The 17563-nt window shown below is 53.2% G+C and overlaps 1 protein-coding gene across 3 annotated transcripts in view; it reads left to right on the forward strand.

Moving 5' to 3' along the window:
* The window catches only part of MIDEAS (mitotic deacetylase associated SANT domain protein), a 76781-nt gene that overhangs the window by 29195 nt on the left and 30023 nt on the right, over positions 1–17563 (forward strand). The window contains exon 1 of one of the 3 annotated variants that reach the window (XM_074393004.1): positions 649–825. The exons of the other annotated variants lie outside the window; for them this stretch is intronic. The gene's annotated coding sequence lies outside the window, so the exon portion shown is untranslated. Of the gene's footprint in view, positions 1–648; positions 826–17563 lie in introns of those variants that run through there. 3 annotated transcript variants of the gene reach the window in all.

Genomic DNA, 17563 nt, shown 5'->3' on the forward strand with positions numbered 1-17563 from the left:
CGGGGCCGGCGAGGGGACCCCAGGAGGTGCGCGAGCTGTGGCCGCTCGCCCGGTGGGTTGCAGCTCTGCAGGCGCGGCCGGGAGCGGGGGCCGCGGCGTGCGAACTTCTGCGGCCTGGGCGGCGCTGGATGGGCGCGTGTGGCCGTGCGGGGGCCGCTTGCAGCCCGCCGCCCCCTCCCCCGCGGCCAGCAGCCGTAGCTGCGCGTGCAGCGCAGCCCCGCGGTGTTTGTGCAGCTACGCAGCTTGCGCGCGGCCCCCGCCCACCCGGGTGCGGCCCCACCAGGAAAACCCTCCCCACCCGGCGGCGACTCGGGAATCCGGCTGCTCTTCCTCCGCGGGAGAGAAACGTGGTGTCCGCAGGGACCGGCTGGCGTGACGGAACCAAGGCCCAGAAGCGCGGCGAGGGGCTCTCCAGCTGAGGGAGCTTGGCGCGGGAGCCCCTTCCCCTGCCAGCGTGCACGGGAAAGTCGGGGGCTGGACGCGGCGTCCGCGCCGGGAGTTTGGGGGACAGAGGTGCAGGGGCGGCGGGGAACTGGGGCGAGTGCAGTCAGCAGAGGCCTAGGCTGGAGCGCTTCGCGCGGGCGGGCGCACCTCAGACCTGTCATCCTCCCGCGCGCCCCCGCACGCCCGCGCAGCCGCAGCCCGCCCAGCCCGCGCGGCGCCTCGCGGGGAGCTGCGTTCCGTGGTGCCTAGCGGCAGCGCCAAAACCCTGGATTCGGCTAGTCCCTGCATATGGTCGGCTTGGTGGAGCCGGTCGCGTCGCCTCCCGCCTCCCGAGTCGCAGATGCAGGAGTGTGTGTGCCAGGTTGCCCCCAAGGCCTCTGGGTAAGGGCCCAGGGGAGGAAGGGGAGCCTCTTGTGCCCTGGGACCTTCAGGCTTCAGCCCGGAGGCAGCCCAATCTGGAGGAGGTACCTGCCAACCAAAGTGGAGGCCGCGTGTCCGTCCCAGCCCAGCCTCCAGCGAGAGCTGGTGAGATGAAAGGGGAAGTTACATGCCCCATTTAAAACTTTGTTGGTCACAACTTCGGTGGCTGCTTCCTGTTTCCACATCCCACGTGGGACCTGTGTGCCAGCCTGTGGAGCTTCGCGCGCGGCGGTGGTGGGGGGGTCCGTGGGATGGGGGAAGAGGGGCTGGCCACGAGAGCTGCGGTGGCACGCGTGTGCAGGGAATCCCTATTGGCAGCTGCAGCTGGAGGAGGGGATGTCTGGCTTGCCCCGCAGGGTGAGCCTAGCCTGGTGGGCTGGGATCTTCTTATTTCTGCAGCTTCAGGGTTGAGACTGAAGGCCTGGTGAAGGTGGACTGAGAAGCCAGTCCTCCCTAGGGGGCTGAGGTGAGAAGCCACCTGTCTTGCTCCAGAGCCTCCCACGGAATGTGTGGCACACGCCCCTTTTGGATCAGAGAAATGCACCCTTTCCTCAGGTGTTAAGTGGCTTCAGGACCCAGGGGAAAGGGGAAACCTTCCTGGGTTGAGAATTCGTAGGTCCTCCTTTTTCAACTGCTCTGGACGGTGAATAATAGGAGCGTAAATATTCAATTAAGGTGATAAACCATCTTCTTGCATGGCCCTGGTCCAGCCTCCACTCTAATTGGATTGGCTTCTGGCTGGTTACTCTGGTCTGTGTAGCTCCCCGGGGGACAAGGGGGTGAAGAACCTGGAGGATGCCCCCAGGTCATACAGCTTTCCAGCTTGCTCAGGAGCAGCCTACCCACTGCCAGTGTGGCGTCTCCAAGTGTCAGCAGAACCCCCACTCCTGTGGCTCTGTCAGCTCCTCACCCCACCCCAGGAAAGAGTGGCCTGGAGTGCCCATGGGGATGGGAATTTAATTTTTACGTGTGAGATTTAAAAATAGCCCCAGTGTTTGACCCTGTGGGCTGCTGCTTCCAATATGTGGAAAAAAAGAAAAGACAACATGCAGTTATGGACTTCAGCTGAGGGCCTCCTGTGGCTACAGTCCCCAAAGAAAGGCTGCCCAGTGTTGCCAAGACTTCTGACAGAAGAGGGGAAGGGGCATGGGCCCAGTCCAGGAATCTTCGGCCTTGATAGCCCCTCTCGCTCATGCTGGGGTGGGGACCACAAAGTGGCTAGGGGTTTCCGGCTTGTCCTTCTAGTCATGATTCAAATGCCACTTCTGAAGGCCGAAGGCATCTTCTGAACACTCATTTCCACCTTATGTAGTTATTTGTGTACACACTGTAGTGTGGTGGTCAAAAACAGACTCCGAGCTAGATTATCTGTACTGTGTCTCCTTCATAGAGTTGCTGTCAGGATTCTGAGTTAGTATATGTAAAATGCTTAAAACACATTTCAGTATTATGGTAGCCTCTGCTTCTAGTGTGAGCTCTAAAGTGTTTGCACAATGCTTGGCATCTAGTAAGTGTTGAGTCCTTTTTTGTTTCGGTTGTTAGAGACAGGGTCTTTGTCTCCCAGACTGGAGCGTAGTGGTACGATCTCAGGTCACTGCAACGTCAGCCTCCTGGGCTCAAGCAGTCCTCCCACCTCAGCCTCCCAAGTAGCTGGGACTACAGGTACACATCACCACACCTGGCTAGTTTTGTATTTTTATAGATACGGGGTTTTGCCACGTTGCCCAGGCTGGTCTTGAACACTTGGGCTCAAGAAATCCACTCACTTTGGCCTCTCAAGGTGCTGGGTTTACAGTTTTGAGCCACCATGCCTGGCCTTAGTGCATGTTAGTTAAACAAATTGGTGAAAGATCTTCATGAAGAAAAATATGGACCTGGCATGTGTTGGGCTCAGTGAGTCCCTGCTGCTGGGACCTCCTCACATTGCATCACTGGTTTCAAAAAGGCCGGTCCACCGTGGGTGATTGTGGTGCTGGTGAACCCAGTTTCCTGGCACTGCCATGTAGCTGGCCTTGTGGAGTGCATGTGTCGGTCATCCTGACCCCAAGGGGACCTCAGGATGAAAGAGTTGTGGAGCCATCTCTCTGGGGATCTGCTAGCTTGAGCACTTCCTTTGGCCAGCCCAGGTTGGCACCCTTCCTGTGTGTGTGCAGGCACGCATGCATCAGGACAGAAGCAGCCTGGGGCTCCATTCTTCCCTGACTCACTGCAGGTGGCAGGAAGTAGAGCCAGTGGTCGAATTCTGTTGGAGGGATTGCTTCTTTCTGCAAATGAGACCTCTTGACTCTGGGACTGAAAAATTGCATGCTGGGCTGAGGCTAGGGTGGAGTATGCTGAAATCCCCAGTTCTTACTAAGGGATCTGCATTTGCATTCGAAGCAACATTCAGGATATGGTGAGACTATGAGCTCATTTTATGAATCAGAAGCATTACAGCATAACTTTAATGTTGGAAACTGCAATTTGGAATCCAGATCACCCTCCCTCCACCTCAACACACACACACACACACACACACACACACACACACACACACAGGAGAGAGAGAGAGAGAGAGACAGAGACAGACATGGGCTCTCACAGTCACACACTTGGGAGCAATAATAGTGCATGAGATCGGATTCTGGAGCCATCAAGCAAAATTCTTTATGGCTTCTGCCTCCATACTCAGAACACCGTTCCTGGATGGTGTGTGGACAGTCACTTGGGCAGTGACTGCAGGAAGTCTGGTGGGTACATCAGAATGAGGCCCGGGCAGACCTGGGTTCATACCCCAGCCTCTCCTCTTACAGTGTGGCTTTAGGCATTGCTTAACTTCTTGGGCCTCAGTTTCTTCACCTGTAAAATGTGGATGATACTAGTACTTCATAGGCCATGAAGGTTAGACAGGATTATGTATGCAAAGTGGCTGACACGTACTAGGTATTCAACAGATGGCAAGTCTCGTTTCATGAGTTCCCACTGAGTCCAGTGCATTTGCCTTTTGCTCCTATCAAGGAAGAGGAAATGCTTGTAGTAGGAAAGCAATCTACCAGGCCACTGAGGCTTGTATAAATGAAGTTCATTGTGCCCTGAGAACAACTGCTTGATCTACTTCACCCTAGACATGTGGCCCAGGCCTGGTGTCTGTGCGCCTTTGAGGGGACTCTGTCCCTGCAGCTGAGGGTTGAGGGCCGGGTTTCCCAGAGATCAGATTGTGCTCCTGGGAACCTACTCGCCCAGGCCCCAGGCTGAGCTGCTCACGTGGGTGGGCAGGAGGAAGGCTGCTTTCTCAGCCAAGGAAAAAAAGTCCCCAGTTCGCTTCACCTGAAGCCTCACAGTGTGACCTCGGGGGAGGTTTGGGTAGAGTGGGGGTCGGAGGGAAGTTTTTCCTCCAAAGACTGCTTTGGCTCTTTTACCCATTAAAATTAGGTGCAACAGCGAAGGAAACACTAAGAATTACGTAAGAAGAAAGTTGCCACTGTCAGAGGAGAACCGCAGTTTTGCTGGGGTGGGGGTGGGGGTCTCCCTGAGGGCTGCAGTTGCTGGTGAAGAGCAGGGGCTTGGGTCTGAGGCTTCCCTGACAATCGTTCTTGCTCTTGCTCTTCCTGGAACACAGTCTTGTGCTGTGGCCAGCCAGGGAAGGTGCTCCCTGTTCCCTCTGCCTTTCTCCCAGCCACAGGGAGCTCTCGTGGTGACAGCATTTTCTCCAGGCAGTGCTTCTTCCTCCAGGAGTCCTGGGAAGGAAGGAGTGAGGGAAGCAGCCAGGGCAAGGTTTATCTGGGTTAAAACTTGGATGGAGAGAGTGAGCTACAGTAGGCTTGTAGCCAGCCAGCCAGAAGGGGCTTCTTTCTAAAGTCTCCCAGCTTCTCTGGGGAATTGGAGTCCAGAGCAGAAGGAAAATGGTAAGGGATTTTGATCCCCTGCTTTCCCCAGCAGTTGGGCAGAAAGAGGCCCCTATCCAGACTGCTGTTGCCAGAACTTGCCAGTTCTTTAGTAGGTAAGCCCCGCCGCCCCCAGCTCAGAAATGGGCTTAAGTGATAACTTGCAACCCTGAGGTTGCGTGTGCACTGGCAGCTCCTGGCTGTGGCACAGATCCCCCCCACCCCCACCTCCCGACCTGACCTTCCTGTCTGAGGCCCCAACTGGCCTCAGGTCATAGTTCTGGCCTCCAGGGTATCATCCCAGTGCTAGGAAACCCTTTGGGACATCTAGTCCAATTCCTTCATTTTCAAATGGGGAAGCTGAGAGGTGATGAGCGTTGCTTGATGTTCTGAAGACTGGCTCCACTTTCACTTTGGGAGGGTAGAAAGGGAGTGCTCCTATGTCCCTTGCCTGATTGCTGTTCCTCCCAGTTTGGAAGCTGGGAGGGCAGCTTGAGTGCAGGAAGAGTCCAAAGGACTGTCTTGGCTCATGGGTGTGGCTCAACCCTCAGCTGGCTCCATAGTTATTTATTTGTCTGTTTGCGTGTATGTGAGCGAGTCCTGTGGTTGGGAGGCTGGAGCTGAGTGAAAGCAGAAGTACCCACACTGTGTCAGCTGTGCAGCATGCAGCAGGGGACAGAGAGGAAAAATGGGGGAAGAGGCCTGTCTGCATGGTTGCTGCTGCTTGTGCTTTCTGTCCCTGTTGTAGTGCTTGCATACTTGAGTGTAAACAGCTCTTCCATGTTGCTAGCAGCTGCCTTTCCTTACTGGCTTTGGGCAGAAGAGGCACCAAAAATAACCAGGCGGGCATTTCCACTTGTGGGACGTTTACTGTGGTGGCCTCTGGGCAGGCTTGCATGCTTTCTATAGGCCCTGTGTCTTTGCTACACCGGGAGTCCCTTCTACTTCCTGCAGCCCTTCCTCAGCCTCCTTCTGGCCATTGCACCTTCCCCTTTAGTGCTCTTCTTAGAGTGAGCCCAGGAGGGTGGTGGCTCATCCTTGTGGGCCTGGAAGCTCTGCCAGTATTATCTGGGAAACACCCTTATCCCACTGTATCCCTGCAGGCAGGCCCTGCTGGCATAACTGAGTTTAAAGGAGGCCTGTGCTGGGTGCCCTCTGGACTTTCTTGCCAGACCTCTCTCTCGGGTCTGTAGGCCAGAAGCCCTGTGTGCCTGCAGAGCCCGACACTATTGCTAGGACTTTGAGTCCCCCTGTCTTTCCCTGCCTGGCCAGCCCTGCTCTCGGCCAGCTGTGGAACTGGAAGAGTCGGACCATTCATTTCCTTCAAGGTGTTAAAGACTGATAACATGTCTGAGCCACCCCTACACAGCAAGGGAGATAGGAATCACATTTGTTGAGTGCATACTCTGTGCCAGACAGCGCTTCATCTATGTATTACCTCATTGAATCCCACAATAACTAAGATGAAGCTGTTGTGCCCATTCACCAATAGGGAACCCTAGGCTTAGAGAGGCTGGTCATTGGAGAAGCCAGCATACATTGCCTCTGACTTCTTTTACCCTGCAGCTCCCACACTTCCTCCAGCTCTTTTCATGACAATGCTTTGATCCTTGATATGAAGTGCTGATAGGGGAGGAATTTTGGGCTGAAAGGGTGGGGAAGACCTCTCTGCAGCCTCCCTCTCCAGATGCTTGGATTCCAACCTTGAGCCCTGAGGCCCTGCCCTGGAGGACTCACCTCTGGGCCTGAGGACTGCCAGGCCAGGCTCAAGCACGGGAGGAGGGGAAAGGCTTGGTTTCAGCTTAGTGTGGGCTTCCTGGGGACCTCCCAAGTGTCTCCTCCTCCCTAAAAGTATCCTAGCCTCTGAGGTACTGAGAACAGCTCTGGAGAGCATAAGCTGGGGCTAGGTGGGATCTTTGGTCTCCCTTCTTGGCTGCTGGGTCTGACCTGGGGCACGTTGTTCCAGCCGGCTTGGCCCAGGTCCCAGAGAGCCTGGTTGGTGTGTACTTGGGGCTTGGGCTGGATGCTCTCCTGTGCCCGCACACTGTGCCAGAGGCCTCTGGGTGTATTTTAGGAACAATAAAGAATAAATCAACATAGGAGAAAAGGCCCTGCAGCAGCTGCTCAGAGACTGGAGAAATGCAAAGAATGTGCAAGCCTTTGGCAAAAGTCTTGCATCTTGACCTGGGCCTGAGGAAGGGTGTGAGGCTGATGTGACGTTTCTGGATTCAAATGGGTGTCTCTCTGTGCCCAGGTTGCAGCGCTTCTAAGGAGGCCCCAGGCAGCCACACTGAGACTCCCCGCTCTGCTCTTTGCAAATGTTTATGCTTCCTAGTCACTAGCACATATGGGGAGCCATATTGCCCTCCTTCTTCACTCTCACACCACACTGGCAGACACCAGGTGGGTCTTGGCGCTTTCTAGCCCTGGCCAGTCAGGAGAGCCTGGGTTGATGCAGGCTTGGTAGGTTTGATGCACACGCCACACCCCCTGCTCTACCTCTCCCAGACAAATGTCAAGGACCTGGCATTGCCAGGTCTGAGGGGTGCTAAGTATGAGAACATCCACCTGGGAGGCCCTCACCACAGCTTTACGCAAGTAGTCAGCATGTGTTCTTAGGCAGTGCACTTTTACCTTTGAGAACTTGGTTGTATGAGCCATGAAATGGAGATTTGGACGAATGATCTTTAGAGTGAGTGGGCACCTCTCTCTCCTCTACTTGGATGTGCGATGAACAGATTTTATTTAGGAAGTTAAGTTGCTGGGAGAAGCAACGCTCTGAGAACACCATGCGGAGATATGGGTGACTGGGGGCTGATGTTCAGTGTCTTGGGTGGGGAACCCAAGCAGACAGCTGATTTGACCCAATCCTCAGGGTTCCAGGAGAAGGGACGGGAGCCTGGGCTCCATAGGGACTCAGGGTATCTGACAGGCAGGGGGAGAAGAAAGGCTTTATTTTACTCCTATTTTTTTGAGAATTTTACTCTTGACACCCAGGCCGGAGTACAGTGGCGCGATCTCAGCTCACTGCAACCTCTGCCTCCTTGGTTCAAGTGATTCTCCTGCCTTACCCTCCCAAGTAGCTGGGATTACAGGCACCCACCACCACCCCCAGCTCATTTTTGTATTTTTAGTATAGATGGGGTTTCACCATGTTGGCCGAGCTGGCATGGAACTCCTGACCTCCTGATCTGCCTGCATTGGCCTCCCAAAGTGCTGGGATTACAGTCGTGAACCACCACGCCCAACTGAAGGGTTTATTTACTTATTTATTTATTTAGAGACAGATTTTCGCTCTTGTTGCCCAGGCTAGAGTGCAATGGCGCAATCTTGGCTTGGCACAATCTTGGCTCACCACAGCCTCCACCTCCTGGGTTCAAGTGAGTCTCCTGCCTCAGCCTCCTGGGTAGCTAGGACTGTAGGGATGTGTCACCATGCCCAGCTAATGTTGGTTTCTCCATGTTGGTCAGGCTGGTCTTGAACTCAGGTGGTTTGCCTACCTCGGCCTCCCGAAGTGCTGGGGATTACAGGTGTGAGCCACCGTGCCTGGTCTGGCATTATTTTTAAAGAGCTGTTGGCTGACCTTAGGTGTGGGGTTGGAGGGTGTGGAAGGGGTGTGGCTTCCTCTTAGGCAAAAGATGCCGAGCCCTCCACAGGTTGGCCCAGTGGTAGTAATCACCTGTAGCCTCTTTATCTTCAAAGCCACTCACCTGCTGGGCCTCTTCCACCCACCTTACCCAACCAGCCACATCTCAGAACATCACAGTGGTTTTCAGGCTAGCTGAAGCTGCTCTTCTGGGGGCAGATGTGAGCAACCCAGAGGCTGCTGCTGTCCATCCCAGGCAGCCTGGTGTGATGTCCAAGTCTGAAACTCTGTGCGGAGGAAGTTTGCAGAAAGGGCTCTAGAGACAGGCAGGCCTGGGTGCCAGTCCTGGCCTTCCCTCTATACTGCTATGACCGTAGACAAGTGATTTGACCTCAGGTCTTCTCAGGTTCCTTGTTGAGAAAGGAGGAATAATAATACCTACCTTGATGGCCTGGTGTGGTGGCTAACGCTTATAATCTCAGCACTTCGGGAGGTTGAGTTGGGAGGATCCCTTGAGGCCAGGAGTTCAAGACCAGCCTGGGTAACAAAGTGAGACTCCATCTCTACAAAAACAATGATGATAATACCTACCTTTTTGTGAGAATTACACAGGATACTGTGTGTAGTGTGCTTAGCACCATGCCCGGCCCATAGTAGCACCCTCAATGGAAATGTTAGAGGTACTGATGAAGCCTTGTTTGTGTGATGTTGGGAAAAACCTTGGCTCCACGCTTTGCCCGGTGTCTTGCCAACTGATGGATCCTGCCTAAATGGAGGCATGAAGCATTGTTATTGCAGTCCTTGATTTTGCTCCTGGCTGTATGTCCTCAGGCGAGTTTCTTTCCTTCTCTGGACTGCTCTGTGGAACTAGGAATTGGAGTAGGTGAACATTTACATCCCTTGCTATTTGGAATCTGTTCAGCTTTCCCAGCTGGGCCCTGCTTTGCCAATTGGCTCTGAAGAGAGGTTCAAGCCACCTTTCTCTATGTAGCATGGAGGCTTTTATTCCAGGGTGAGATGGTGCTGAGCCTGCAGTCTCCAGCTCACCCCTGCAGTCCCCCACACCTCAATACCCTTTGGGCTCTCTTGGCTTCCAGGGGCTTTTACAGGTACCCCCCAATCTGGAGGGGAACCTGTTTCTGGCAGACTGGGGCTCTTTCTTTAGAGGAGTGTTAACAGACCATGCTCTGCTTGGAAATGCCCCCAGGGAAGAGCAGCAGGAGCTGGCTTTGTGAACTTCTCAAGTGTAGCATTCCTTCTGAGGCTCGCAGGTGTAGATTTCAGATTTTTCTGGGAGAGTAGTGGAAAGAGCAAGGACTTGGAAGGCACACAATAAACACTTGAATCTTGCTTCTGCCTCTGTAACAGCAGAGCCTCAACTTCCCTCTGGAGAATGGGGACATAAGACTCTTCCTTAGGAGGTTTATAAACATGGATTCAAATATGTAAAAGACCCAGCCCAGGGAAGTACTCTATACATGTTAGCACTCTTCTTTAGGGAAGGATCTGTCTTTTGGATATTTTGTAGATGGCCATGGAAGTGGAAATATTTGCCTGTGGCCATTTTTCCCAGGGAAAAGCAGGGCTGCCTGACAAGCTGTTGCAATCCCAAAGGCCTCTCCATCCGCTAGTTGTTTTGATGCCAGGATCAAGCTTGGGGTCAGGTTCAGTGTGTATGTATCAGGAAATGGGAGAGGGGCTACCCAGGCCTTTGCAAAAGTCTGAGCTCTGCGGCTGCCTAGGGCTGTGCCAAAGGTGTGGAGAACATGAGGTGGGAGGGAGGGGCCTTTCTGAGCTGAGAGAACTCTGTGAATTACTTTTAGCCATTTGTTACTGATTTCTATTTTCACCCCATTTTGATTGAGAACATACTTTTGAGTGATTTCAGTCCTTTTAAATTTATTGAGACTTGTCTTATGTCCTAATTGATGATCAGTTGTAGAGAATGTTCCGTGTGCTTTTTTTTTTTTTTTTTTTTTTTTGAGACTGAATCTTGGTCTTTCACCCACACTGAACTGCAGAGGCATGAACACAGCTTTACTGCAGCCTCAACTTCCTGGGCCCAAGGAATCCTCCTGCCTCAGCTTCCTAAGTAGCTGGGACTACAGTGGCCACCACACCCAGCTAATTTTTTTTTTTCTTGGTAGAGACGGGGTCTCGTTTTGTTGCCCAGGCTCGTCTCAAGCTCATGGGCTCAAGTGATCCTCCCACCTTGGCCTCCCAAAATTTGGGGATTTAAGTGTGAGCCACTGCACTGGGCCTGCTTTTTTTTTTTTTTTTTTTTTTTTGAGACGGAGTTTCGCTCTTGTTACTCAGGCTGGAGTGCAATGGCGCGATCTCGGCTCACCGCAACCTCCACCTCCTGGGTTCAAGCAATTCTCCTGCCTCAGCCTCCTGAGTAGCTGGGACTACAGGCGCGCACCACCATGCCCAGCTAATTTTTGTATTTTTAGTAGAGATGGGGTTTCGCCGTGTTGGCCAGGATGGCCTCGATCTCTTGACCTCATGATCCACCTGCCTCGGCCTCCCAAAGTGCTGGGATTATAGGCGTGAGCCACCAAGCCTGGCCAGGCCTGCTCTTTTTAAAAAAGAAACAAAACAAACAAACAAAAAACAGTTCACCCACGGCTGCAGTATCTGTGTGCTCTTGAGAAGAGTGAGTATTCATGTGTATTTTGCTGTTGTTAGGTGGAGAGTTCTATATAGGTCTCCTAGGTTGATGGTTTATAGGGCCTAAATCTTCTATTTCCTTGTCGATCTTTTATTTCGTTGTACTGTTCAGTATTTAGAGTGTTTTCTCTCTCATGTGTATGTATAAAATAAAATGAAAAATGTAGAGTATTTAAGTTTCTAACTATTGAGTTGCTTATTTTTCCTTTCAATTCTGACAGTTTTTGCTTTATGTATTTTGGGACTCTGTTAAGTACATGCATGTCTATAACTGGTATAGCTTCCTGAGGGATAGACACGTTGATCGTTATAAAGTGTTCTTTGTCTTTAATAACAGTTTTTGTCTTAAAGTCTATTTTGTCTGTTATTAGTATAGCCATTCCAACTGTCTTTTGGCTGTTTGCATAATCTCTCTTTTTCCATCATTTACTTTCTTTTTTCTTTTTTGAGATAGACTCTTGCTCTGTCACCCAGGCTGGAGTGCAGTGGCGCCATCTGAGCTCACTGCAACCTCTGCCTCCTGGGTTCAAATGATTCTTCTGCCTCAGCCTCCTGAGTAGCTGGCATTACAGGCATGTGCCACCATGCCCTGTTAATTACTTCCAACCTATTTGTATCTCTAAATGTAAAGTGTGTTTCTTTTTCTAAAGAAATTGCACCTTTTTTAAAAAGTCCATCTGCCATGTAATTGCATATTTTGTTTCAAAGTCCATTCTGCCAACCTCTGCCTTTTGATTAGATATTTATTGCATTCACATTTAAAGTAATTATGGATAAGGTAGGATTTGTGCTGCTATTTTGTGATTTGATTTCTATATTTCTCATGCCTTTTTTATTCTTTTGTTCTTCCATTACTGTCTTCTTTTGTGTTAAATAGATATTCTTAAGTATACCATTCCTGGCCTGTAAAGAATGGGACACAGAACTGTAAGGGTTAAATAAGATGCTGCCTGCAATGCACTTAACAGTGCCTGGCGAATAATAAGTGCTCAGTAAACATGGGCACTCCGTTGGGTTCCAGGCGCGGTAAGAGCCATAATCAACTCTAAGACTGGCTGAATGTAGTCTCCTCAGGGCTCTATGCGACCCCTCATGTCTCCTGGGCAGGGCACAGCACTCTGGCAGGTAGTGCCTTTGGGGAATGGGGAGTGGTGGGTCCTGGGAAACTTCACCATGCCTGGCCATGACCCTTTAGCCTATCCCCTGCTCCAGTGCCTGGACACCACCTGGCTGCTTGTGAAGCATCCTAGATTCCCCATCCTGCTCTTCCCACCCCCGACCCCCACCCCACCAGACCCATGAACCAGTCTCTCAGGGTGGTTTTATTGCACACACTGAGGTTTAAGAACTACTGCTTGACATCCACACAGATGGGTATTGACTCAGTGACAGAGAGAAACCTGGTTTGGGGGCAGGAGGCTTAGATTTGAATCTTGACTCCTTAGTCATGAGCTCTGTGAACTGGGACAAGTTACTTTCAGAGTCAGCCTTTCCTCATTTCTCAGTTGGGAATAAGCAGTACTCTCTCATATTTGGCATGCAGCTAGTTCTGGTGGCTGCTGTTACACGTGGCACTTGGTTTTTAAAAAGTGTTTCTTTGGTCCCTGGATGCAGATCTCTTCCCACCCCAGGCTCTTAAGCTCCTCAAAGGCAGGAACCAGTGAGTGGCAGCTCCTGGACCAGACATCTGCTGGTTACCTGACAAGCAGTCACTGCTCTCTACCTTGGATCATGCTGTCTCCAGGCCCTGCTGCTCAGGCTCTGTGCAGGAACAGAAGGGAATTGAAGAAGCATTATGGGATAGTGGTATAAGAGCATGAAGATTCAGAGGGGTGACAACAGTATGTGCTGGAGAGCTAGCTGGAGGAGGTAGACCTTGAGAGAAACAGATTGTGAGAGTGGAGGCAGGCCTTCTAGGCAGAAGGAACAGCTCTAGGGGAGGCTCAAAGTCAGGGAGGTGCCACAGGGGTCCCCAGAGGTCGCTTACCTCTAACGCCTGCACGGGCTGCCTTGCCTTATAATTAGCGTGTGTTTCTGTATCTCTCTCCCCACCGGCCTGGAAGCTCTGGGAGGGTAGGAACTGTGCCTTGTCTCTGTGTCTCCCTGAGCCTGGCTTGCAGCAAGTGCTCAGCAAATGCTCGTGGAGTGGATGAAGGGGCAGCAGGCCGGCCTGCAGAGCTGCAGCAGGGAGGGTGTATGGTAGGGGAGTGGGCTGGGCAGAGCAATGTCAATGGAGGCCCCTGTGAGTCGTCTCATCTGTGTCTTGGCCCAAGGCAGAGTCTGGCACCGGGGTGCTCAGGCACAGACTTCAGAGAGCCCTGCCCTAGCCTTGCTGTGGAGCCAGGCCTTTCCAGAAGGGGAGTGAGGAGCTGAAGCCGCCTCCAGTGGTGGGCCCAGCTGCGTAGGGCCTAGAGAGGGTTGTGGGGAGACAGACCAAGGACCCCAGTGGTCTCAGGAGGCCCTCCCCAGAGGTTTAGTCTCTTGAGGACCTGGCTGCCGAAACAGCTGCTGAGTCTCCTGCAGAGGAAGCCTAAACCTGCCTGCTTCCTCCCTGGGTCCTGCTGGAAGAGGCTTTCTTGGGCTGCCTGTGATTCGTGGCCTTTGCCCAGGAGGAAGGCAGGCAGTCCCTTCAGTGCAGGCAAAAGCTGAGCCTGGAGGCTTAATCCTTTTCTGGCTTTGCTCATGACTGTTTTTTCTCCACATTAGCAGCCCAACACCCACCCCTCCTTGCAAAGCCAACCTTGCTATCCCAGCTTCCCATGGACACCCTGTGGGCATGTGGGGCTGTGGGGGAGGGAAGCAATCAAGGCAGAAGCCTGGACAGAGCCCTGAGAGTGCCTCAAAGGGCCTGAAAGGATTCCTCTTACACATATCCCTTTAAAAGCATCTCAGTGTTGGCATTTTTACTGTGAAAGCTCAAACTGCAGGTAGCTTGAACCCTGGCCAAGCTTCTGATCCGGAGCAGCTTGATGGCTGAGACCCCTGGGACTTGTGACTCTCTGGCTTGTTGGCCTGGGATCCGCATTTCAGAGCTGAAGTTCAGTCCAGAGAAGTGATGGTCCAGGGACTCTCTGGATTGGGAATGGGCTGACCATAGGGCCTCTTGTTTGCTCTCTCATGCTCCCAGGGAAAATAACGCTTGTGGAAGTCAGGTCTACGTCCGTTGTATCAGAGCCTCCTTCCTTATTGGTTTGCAAACCCCCAATAGGGCTTATGTGCCCCGTGGCTTACAGAAATGGGGTACACTGGCCTGTGCGTGAAGTCCTGGTTGGTGGGGTGCATGTGCCATTGTAGATGGGGTCCAGAGGGGAGGTTTGTCTAGGGGCCTGGACGACTCTAGCTGGCCCAAGATGACACTTCCAGGCCACTTACCCAGTCTGGCTGTATGTGGAGACCTCAGAATGACTGAGAGAGCTTTTCAGGATGTGAGCCCAGATGAGGGGGCCAGCTGGGCCATGCCGTGCTCCCCTGGGTGGGGGGAGGTGCTTGTTATGGCTCCCTGGCATCCTGGCCAGACCTTAGTATCTTGAGATCCAACCATGTCAGGGTATGAGGTAAACAGACCCATAGGCTTATGTCCCTGGCCACAGTCTAGGTGGGGGTGGAAGCCTGGAAAAGTGGGGTGGAGGGCAACAGTAGAGCTGGCACTTTTCCAGTTGGCCTACATGTGGTGTGGGGCAGCAGGTGACAATCAAGGGCAGGTGGCTTGTGGGCCAGCAGGGAGAAGGATTTGTGTTCCATATAGGTAGAGAGAGACTGGGGCCAGGGGTGGGGTGGGACCCCAGGCTGGGCCTTTTCACTTCATCCCAGCATCTTGAGGAGCTCTGATATGCATCAGAGAGCCCAGAAGTCAGGAGCAGGTAGGAACCCAGGGCGGGAATGCTGGCTGTGAGTGTCGCCTCTGCCAGGCATGGTTCTGACTCACCTTGGGTGCAATCTTGAATGAGCATCGCGACAGGCAGATACAAACCAAGTGCAAGGTACAACGGTCTGCCAGCCCTGCCCCGTGGAGCCTGCTGTCTGCTGGGGATGACGAAGCAGGCACCTGGGATTGTGTGTGCCATGCACAGTGTGTTAGAGGCTCGTAGTTCAGCTCCTATCAGCTCTGGGGTCAGGAAAGGTTTCCTGGTGGAAGCAGTGTCTGTAGCCTGAAAGACGAATAGGATCTGGCCAGATGAAAAGAGTGAGAAGATGTCCTAGGAAGGGGTACAGCCTGGTCAAGGACCTGGAAACAAAGCAAGAAGAGCACGTTGGAGGCCCTGGCTCAAGCATGGACTGTCGAGAGAGCTGGCGGGAGCCAAGGTCTTCAGGGACTTGTGGACAGGGCAGGGAGTTTAGACTTTGTCCTAAGACAGCTCAGAGAACTGACTCACTTGGAGACTCAGGGCCTTGTTTGAGCCTGTCTTGCCCTTGGGTGACAGACATATGACCTTTGACTCCCCTCTTCCTAGTGCTGAGCTTGTGAGGCCGGGGTGGCCCAGGCCAAAAGAGTGGGAGCTTGGAGTATTAGCCTCCAAGGGCAGGGGCCCTCAGGTCGACTCTCACCCCTAGGTCAGAGCTGAGCCCCTGCAGCTGCTGAGATCAAGTTAGCATCTCCTCCCTGGCCCATGTGACCTTGACTCACAACAGTCTTGCTTCTCAAATGGACACACTGATTGCCCCAAGTGGACTAGTGAGTGTCCTTGACACTCCTGTGGCCACTGCCTGGCCCCTTGCCCTGTAGTGATAGCTCACTGGCTTCCCCTGGGGTCGGCCAGCCAGTATGGGGTGTGCGGCTGGGCTGCTAATGGCACTTGGGGAGCAGTATGTATTTGAGCTGACATCCTGGAAGAGGTGGTGTCACCATCACCACTGAACACCCAAAGGCCTTTCTAGCATCTTCCCTCATGTGTCTGCAAAACAAAGACATGGGGTCAGCACTGTTTTGTTTTCTTGTGCACACTGCTTTCTTCTATAGAGTGAAAGTGCTTCTTACCATAGAACTTCCTAAAGCCTGCTAGATCCCAGGCCTTGATCTTGACTGTTGCCTTCTCTTTGGCCCATGGGTACCTGTGGGTCTAGTCAAGGGTTGGTTGCAGCAGAGAGGAGCCTGGAGGAAGGGAAAAGTGAATAGAGCGTGACAGACAATCAAACAGACTGACAGGGCAGGTTGCAGAGTCTGGGGCCACGTGGTGACTGTGGGTTTCCTTTGCAGTGTTCCTGCATCCGTTGTCAGAGGCCCTGCAGCTGGTCCCGGGGCTGAGCTGCTGGCAGGAGTTCCTCATTACATCCTCTTCCCTGCAACCTCGGGGACTAGGCCCGTAGTTCAGCAGCCTTTGGAGGTGTCGTCCTTCCTCTTCCTCACTGTGAGGAAGGGCAGTTTGACTTCCACCTGAGGGACAGGGCAGTAGGGGTCAGGTAGAAAAAATGGGAAGAAGTAGCAGAGTCCCGACCCTGAGTTGTAGGCTGGGAGGAGCCCATGGGGTCTGAGAGCTGGAGGCACCACCAGCAGCAACTTAGCCCGGGATGGGGTTGCAGGAGCTGGAGAGTCCAGGCCCAGAGCAGGGGCTAGAGTGGGTAGAGCAGGAGGAAGTGTTTTAGGCCTCCCTGCAGGTAGACCTCACACATCTGCTTGACCCCTCTGTGGTGAGACCCTTCTCTGCCCTCCCTTCCTGTAGGGTCAAGGGTGTCAGCTGTATTTGGGGAGAATGGGAGAGAGCACCTGCCAAAGGTTCAGGCAGAGGGTAAGGGGCTTCCCAGTGCCAGTGAGGAGGGATATCTGTGTCTAGAAAATCCTTGCTTGGAGGTAGTGTGGAGTGTGCTGTGGAAGGGAGGTGTATGAAGAGGGGTCTGGGATCTTAGTGGCATGTCTTGGGGATAAGGAAGAAGAGCTTGATCTTAGAGTTAGACAGACCTGGGTTCTAGTCCTGACTTGCCTCATAATGACTGTGTGACCATAGGCAACTTACATAGCCCCTCTGAGCTTCATCCAGCTAACCTGTAAATACCTGCAACACCTACCTCATAAGGCCATGGTGGGAATTTAAAGGATGCGAAGCACGTACAACCTGCCTGACACAGGTACCCCATCACCATCACCATCACCATTACTCCTGTGACTACTTAGTGCCCTGCTGCCTAGGTGTGCCCCTCCAGCCTTCCTCCCACGTTGCCAGTATCTTCCAGTCTTCTCTCCACCCCTAGCCGATGACCTTTCTTCTCTGAGGTTCCAGGCCTGAATGTCCATGCCCCTGGCATCCTTAGCTCCTCAGTGAGGGTAACAGAGAGGCCTCTGCAGCAGGAAGCTTCTGGGGTGATTCAGCCTTCCCCATACCAGTTCCCTTGATTTTTTCAAAGCAAGTCTCTGTCTCAGCTTCAGAGTCTGCTGTGGTGTCCTGAATGATGGCCCTCCTTGATGTGCAGGGTGAGAGTAGGAGGCTGGCCAGCTGGGCCCAGCTCCGCCGGGCCTGACCATACAGCTGAGGGTAAGCCCCTGTAAAACCTGCGTCTCGCCTCTGGCCCCTGCCCTCTGCAGGCTAGTCCTGGAGCTGTTGGCGCCCCCCTTTCTCCTCCTGTGAGAGGCGCTGGAACAGCCATCAGA

Source organism: Saimiri boliviensis, chromosome 2 (assembly GCF_048565385.1).
Source record: "Saimiri boliviensis isolate mSaiBol1 chromosome 2, mSaiBol1.pri, whole genome shotgun sequence".
Classification (NCBI taxonomy): Eukaryota; Metazoa; Chordata; class Mammalia; order Primates; family Cebidae; genus Saimiri; species Saimiri boliviensis.